The sequence below is a fragment of the Mizuhopecten yessoensis genome, unplaced genomic scaffold (genome assembly GCF_002113885.1).
Source record: "Mizuhopecten yessoensis strain PY_sf001 unplaced genomic scaffold, ASM211388v2 scaffold2347, whole genome shotgun sequence".
Lineage (NCBI taxonomy): Eukaryota > Metazoa > Mollusca > Bivalvia > Pectinida > Pectinidae > Mizuhopecten > Mizuhopecten yessoensis.
Window position 1 is genome coordinate 273,533 of NW_018404501.1, and position 7,627 is coordinate 281,159.

Sequence of the window (7,627 nt, forward strand, 5' to 3'; positions counted from 1 at the left end):
AGTAACCTTAAAATTGTTTAGAAACATATTTTTTGAAACAATATTCTTGTCAATGGCTTCAGGCACTTAACGCTTCAAAAGTTGTTGTTGTCCTCCTCTTTATAATATTATAATGATTTGCTTATGACGGACTTTTTTCTTACGCGGAACACCGTTTTGTGGATATTATTTCCGGTTCAGGACGTCACCTGGCGCGAGCAAGCATTCTGTTTTTTAAGTCCATTCCCAAATCGGAAAATCTATTCTCAAGTCGTTCTCAACTTCTTCTTGAGCATTCTCATACTGTCAACTCCTGATGATGAATTTATCATACTACTGTTAGGCGATTTAACGTCGTATGTAGTTGATAGTATATATTTTATCATAGCACAACGTTTTCCCTCTTTACGTCCAAACCGTTGGGATGATAACATTGTGCCTATTCTGATGGTAATTGTTGATTGTTTAGATAACGTATTCCTCTCGAATATTCATTCGTACACATTGGAAAAAACAATACACGTTTGATTCACTTCTCGCGTTTGAAGTATTGTCGCGATTTATAGCATATACATAGTTTTATAAATGTCAGTGTAATAACAAACCAACAGAATTATTAGTGAATTAATTTCTCCACAACTGATATAAGTTTATGTATTATTACATGATTGATCAAAACAGAGCTGAATTATAGGTCGACCAACTAAATGTCATATGAGAAGCCATATTGTGCGAATACCTTTTTACTTTTTATAAACATTACATCTTGCTTGGTTTCCTCGGGATTAGATTGAATGCATTTCTTATTTTAACTCGTTCGGGAAGTAAATGAGAACTGTTCATTATGGAATCATTTTATATAATACGTCCATCTAGTAATGCTACAGACTAAATATGTTTCTTAAGAAATTTCACAGTAAAAGGAGAATAACAAACATTTTCCTCACAAAGATAATGTTTTCTCGAGCCATACGCACCTTCTCCTAGAATACTTTACGAAATGGCCAATTGTGATTTTAGATAAATCTGTCAAAACGTTTGCCTCATTACGTCTGTCAACGTCAGAGGCAGAGAGGGAACGTATTTAAATAAAGCTTTTAGGAGCTCTGTGCGGCCCCAGGCCACTCGATGTCAGTGTCACGTCGGGGTGAGATCAAATGTGTGGAGAGAGACATAAAACCAGGAAAAAGCTTGATAAATCTAATTTCTGAATGTCTTTTTTAACAAATTAAATGAAGTATCCACACATTAGAGATAACAAATCGCCTCCGTACGCCAGACCCATTGACAATGTATAATGCTCCAAATGTGAGATGACACAAACCAGCGTAACAGCATCAGTATCCCTGCCACCGGGATAGTGCGGCTTTTACCCGACCGGCTACCACCACCGATCTTAATGATATTAATATCATTTTGTGATATTCGAACTTTTAATGTCAATAGCCGTCGTTCAATTTGTCGTATTACGACCACACATCGCTCTCTCTCTCTGGATCTGGTAGTGGCCAATGTGAACAGCACGACTCAAACATAACTATGGAATATTGCAATGGCCATAATTAAACCAACACTGTCAAAAAGACAAAAGACATTTTAGTTTACAGTATCTAAAATCATGAAAGCTACCATAAACAAGTTCTTACTAAGTATCCTCATTAACACAACATTAACGAAATTAGAGAACGTTTTAAGGTTAAGTTGTTAACAATGAACATGTATAACAGGAACGGAAGGACAACGCTGCAAGGACATGAACATAAATAAAAAAAGATTCCAACACAGGTTATCCCGTGTGCTACAGGGAATTGTAGAAAAAGCATGATGTCAGCTGATGTCGGCAGGCCTCTGATCTGACCCGTAACCACTTAATTCAATATCATCAGGCAGACTTTCTTTATTTCACCCATACTTACATATCGTTGTCTCATGACCTATACATACATATTTAATTAGAAACAAATATAATGTACATGATTTTATGTACCTTTAATTGGAATTGTTGATGCTAACATTTTTCTTTGACTTTAAGTTTGGTAAACATGAGCCTTTACAAAGTCAAAATGTACGGACAGATTTAACAAAATGCATGACATTGCATACTGTCTCTATCATTTTGTAAAATCTTTGATTTATCGCTATTAAACTTTCATTTGTTAACTATTCTATCGTAAAATCCAATCTCGTTCACAATTTCGCTTATTGAAAACCATAAACTTATCACGAATTTAGTTTTGTTGCAATTTCCTGGTTCTCTCCTTTAAAACATGTCTTCACTTGGATTTGACCTAGATGTACATAGCGGGTGTCGTCGAGAAAGCAGAAGACGCTTCCCCTTCCAGAACATCTGGTCTTATTCGCCTCGTTATCCACGTAAATCTTTCATTTGTTCATAGTTTGCCCTAGTTTCGTCGCTTTTTAGAATAAAAATAATTGTATAATTTGTTGTTTTGTAATTCTCGCCGTGTGTTATGAAGTTAACCTTGTAAGGTAGTTCTATATGTGTATAATGCAGTTTAACGTGTTGCTATGTAGTTTTAGTTGATCACCAGCCAAAAGAAATTGTTGTACTGTAGTTCTTGTTGTGTGTTGCGGGGTTGTATTGGTTCTGTATGAAGTTTTTGTTATTTGTTTTATGCTAAAAGATCTCTGGAAAACTGCCACATTTTCTCATTACTTGAATCAATAATTGTCTGTATACATGTAAGGTTAGCCACAAAAATGTCAGTTCATCCTGTATCAGAACCTACCCGGATTATAAAGCAAATGATAAGGTATGTATAGCGAATAGAAATGAATTATAGTGATTCATTTACGATCATTTTGATTCCACTAAAAGCAAACAAAAACAAAACGCACAAACGGTGATAACCGCAATATATTAACGTTTTTTCCCAAATACTTCTTATTGCAGACATATAAAATACATGTTGTTCAAAAATTGTTTACAAATCCAAACCAAATATAATTATTGGTTCTAAATGAAGCTGAATTCATTTCAAAAGGTCAAAATTAGTAGGAATATAATTAAATTACATGTCAACCTTCCATTAACTAGAAAATATAAATTCATTCCTCTCATGAGGACAAATTGCCCTTATAGGTTGCCATAGAAAATCACAAGAGATGCACGCCGCGGTCACTGATGGGCTGCAGTAGATCACCAGTACACGTACTGGGAAGGATCAGGGCAGATCTGGTTCCATTTGGCGAGTCATACATTGCAGTCACAGTCCTTCCTTATCCTTGTTTATCGGTATCCTCCATTTCAAAGTACATTCATAGAGTATACCTACATCTTAAAACATCTTAATGTGTCTTTCGACTTTTTTTCCTGGCAGACTGGACTTGATTTTACCCAAGACTGGGTGCTGTGTCTGTGTACACATTCAATTGTTTTATCACAAGAAAGAATATAAATAATTCAGGTCTGGGTTCCATATCGTAAAACGGCCATATATCGGATTCATTCAGGCTTAATACTTATCGAATAAAACCTGTAAAGTGACATTGATTTATGAATGTCTAGGTCGAGCATACACAGCGAAATAAGCATGAAATATGATTTGTTTACAACGCAACAAAGCAAGTTTATTGGTTCATTTTTTTTCCTTTAAAATTAACGAGTTACAACAAAGAAAACACAATTATATAAGAAAGAACAAAAATAATGCACAATTAAGTTGAATTATCACACATTAAAGGAAGTATTTATTAATTAGTGTTAAAGAGATGCTTTGCTAATATTGCCTGTGTCAGGGGTATTTTATAAACATTTTCGTAATACATTGTATTACATTGTAATACATTCTAAAACTTTTACACTATGTACTTTGTACAATATTAGAAGGTTGGTTGCTTATGAACTTGTTGGGAGATAGAGTACACGTACTGATGACACACTGTGGCGACAAGTAATGACGAAAACAAACTTCCAACATTCAAAAAATCATTAAGCATCATTTTAAGTACAAATTTAAAGAAAATCCACCTGATATTAAAAATCAGTGCTGTTATTAGTTTTTTTCTGAATGAAATATTTATAAACTTCTCACCATATGAGGACGAGCTACCTTATCAAGCGTCGCTCGTGACTTAGTCTCACCAGGTCTGTTGGTGAACTTTTTTAATGTTCCTCATATGAATAAAATGAAATGGTCGTGTTGTGTTTTTGAATGATTAATTGCTAAAGCTGTCGTTTGTATCATGTTCGTACGGTCGTATCGTCTGACATTGATAACAGTCATTAGTTAATTATTCCGACCGCCACATGCTGACTGCCAGGATTCATCGTGTGACCGGAAGAGGAAACACCGGACAGGAATTAATACGAAAAAGAGAAACGGATACCGGTAAAATTTACTCGGATGTATATATTTGATATTTTGTGTTTAATCTCCCATTAGACAAGGATGGGTAGTCTGCCAATGAGCACTTTCTTTTTGTCTATCGTGACACGATTACTCCATCAATGACTAAGTCTTAAAAAGGCCTACAATTTATTGTACACTTTGTCACAAAACGCTCGTAAATTGATTTGGATCTAATGAGGTTATCGATGGAACTTAGGAATCAGCGCAGGTAAAAGGAGGACATTTTCTCGCTTCCTGTGGGTTTTTTCTGTGTATATTTCAAACTTCAATCAACCTTTACTAGTTAGTGTAATGCAATGATATAAAGACAGGAAACAAGGTAAACACGTTATTCCATCTCCTAAAACAGAATTACTTAAACATTAGGAATTTTAATAAAAAAAAATATTTCCAATTGCAGTATAAATAGTTTTTAAATCACCCTAATAACGCAACAACGTATACAGTCTGCCAATGCAATTAAGTTCGTTACATTCATCGGTCTTTATTTTTACAAACAAAATATCTATTTTCAATTAAATGGTCTGTACTTGTAACAGAGAAGAGAAATGAGGAACACAATGGCTGACCCTTGTTTATGGCGCCCTGCTAATGTCGGGTTCTAGAATGTAGATGGTGTTTCTATACCTCACCATTCTTCCTTGCTCCTGTCTTCTTTATGATTTTTGCCGAAGCAATAACCACTTGATCATAAAACAGAAACTATTTTCATGTATATCCAGATTTAGCCAGACTTGTATTCTTGTTCGCTTCGTGTTATGGCCTCCAATCACGACATCAATGATTAAAGATAATTTAATGGTTGGTGATGTGCTGCGTCGGATAGAGTCTTAACGTAATTCAGGTCAGTTCCTATGGCTTTAAAACACAGGAAGGATCCATACTTTAGTGTACCTCTCCTGATACATGACTATGACACCGGATGGCCGTTACTTACTGTTTAGATGGATAGTCAGTCAATACCCGGAAATCAGAATCCAAGATCATAAAAGGCAAAACACAAGATCGACATTAAAGATTCACTTATTGTTCCAGGTTTTGTTATAAATCAACACGATATATGGAAATAAGAAAAAAGTGAATTCTAAGATATTTCCCTTCGGTAAAATTATATTAAAAAATAAATTCTAAGATATATTTTGACAGGGAATGATTTTTAAAAAGTGAACTTTTAGAGAGAAAAAAAAGTCCAACAAGGAAGTTATTTAAAAAGCGAAATATTGATATTTTTCTACATTTTTTCAGAATTTTCAGATATTGATTCCTGATAATAATCTGCGTTGTGACAACACGATATCAATATTTGAGTACGTGTTTTAACAACAATAAGCTTAAATAATCCTGCACTAAAAACTATGCCTCGATTGTTGTATTTAATGTTGCTATATATCTTTGATTTCAAGAATTGAGAAACAAGTAAGTGTTCTGAAATGTAATCGACAATAACTTTAAATTAGATTGCCAAATGATATATACTTTGTAGGACTGAACGAGAAATAGTTTTCCTATGAATGTGTGGCTTTATGATTTCAACAAACATCAAGCAGCGGGTTGTCTGGTCCGCTTACGTAGTTTATATTTCAATAACAGCATTCACAATCCAGTATTTAATTCACAATCTAGTGATTAATTTCACGACAAAGGGTTTCCTGTCAAGGGTTTCTGTTAAGTGTGAAGGTATTCGATAACAAAGACATTTCCTCCTTTGCTAACCCCTTCATAGTTTCGTCGCTAGCATCTTCTCCAGGTAGATTCTCACCTGTTGGGATACCAGGTAATTGTACAGTAAATTCTATTCTGTCCGACCTGAGCGTCGATTGGAACAGGTAGTATTTCACACGAGCTCCACAATGCATTCAATTATACTCTCTGATGATTTGTCTAAAGTAAGATTTATACTGTATATCTCCAACTCAATCGATATTATGTTGCTAATATTATTACACATAAATTTGCTGGTCTTCTTTAAATAGAAGGAAGCATTGGACAGTGTTATTGGGCAGTGAAACACGGTAGTTGTCCACCCAGATATTACTTTGCAATTAAACTTCGCCATCTCCCTTCTATTTACACACCTTTAATTAACTGATCGAGTTTCTGTCAGCGATGAGGACCATAGTGTAGTCTGCCCTGATCTTTATGACAACACCCATTCCGCTGATCTAGAAACATAAAGACAGAAAAAGACAGATTTAAGTGAAACAAATAACGCTTTTATTACCGAAATTGTACCTCAACGAATTTATATAAAGTTGCCCGGAATTCAAACTTCTTTGTTTCCGATAAAGCGCCTTTGATGTACGAATTACGACTTTCTCTGCCATATCGTTCAATCGAATGTATTGTGTATTTATGGCGGGAACGATGTCGTCTGCTCCATCTCTATCATTTGCCAACAATAAAAAGAACGGGAAAACGGTTCTCCTTATTCACTGTGCAAATACTATTTAAATGACACGAATTGGACGAGGAGATAGCCGTGTAAACTGTGTGGTTTATCGGGTCGGTTTCTGTTATTTATTAGCGGTCTTATCTCCGGGTAGCTGGAGTGTATCCTCACGTGGCCTTTGATCATCTCGGGACAATTCTTTAGGTATCACACCTGTGTGTAAGGAAGCCCCCAGCAGCAGTGTGTTGTAGAATGAAATCTCAATGAGATATGTGCTAATACCAATACATGTTATACTAAAATCTTATACTATATTCTAGTGATGTTCCATAATTCCATATGTAATGGATCTACATTGAAATATATGTTATATGATGTCGACAGTGTGCACAAATTAAAGCAGTACTTTTTTAGCAATTCGCTTATTTTTCAAAACATTATAGAAGCATACAAGGACTTACTATGCATTACATAAACACCAACAATAAAACCATTGAAAAACTGTTATAAAGTAACAATTATTAGCGATGGAAAATATAAAGTTTGGCTTCCTAGAGTTTCTTCATACGGACTCATAATGTATCAAGTTGAACAACACTGTAACCAATGTATCACAGAGTTACAACATTATAACCAATGTATCACAGAGTTACAACATTATAACCAATGTATCACAGAGTTACAACACTGTAACCAATGTATCACAGAGTTACAACACTGTCACCAATGTATCACAGAGTTACAACTCTGTAACCAATGTATCACTGAGTTACAACACTATAACCAATGTATCACAGAGTTACAACACTATACCCAAAGTATCACAGAGTTACAACTCTGTAACCAATGTATCACAGAGTTACAACACTATAACCAATGTATCACA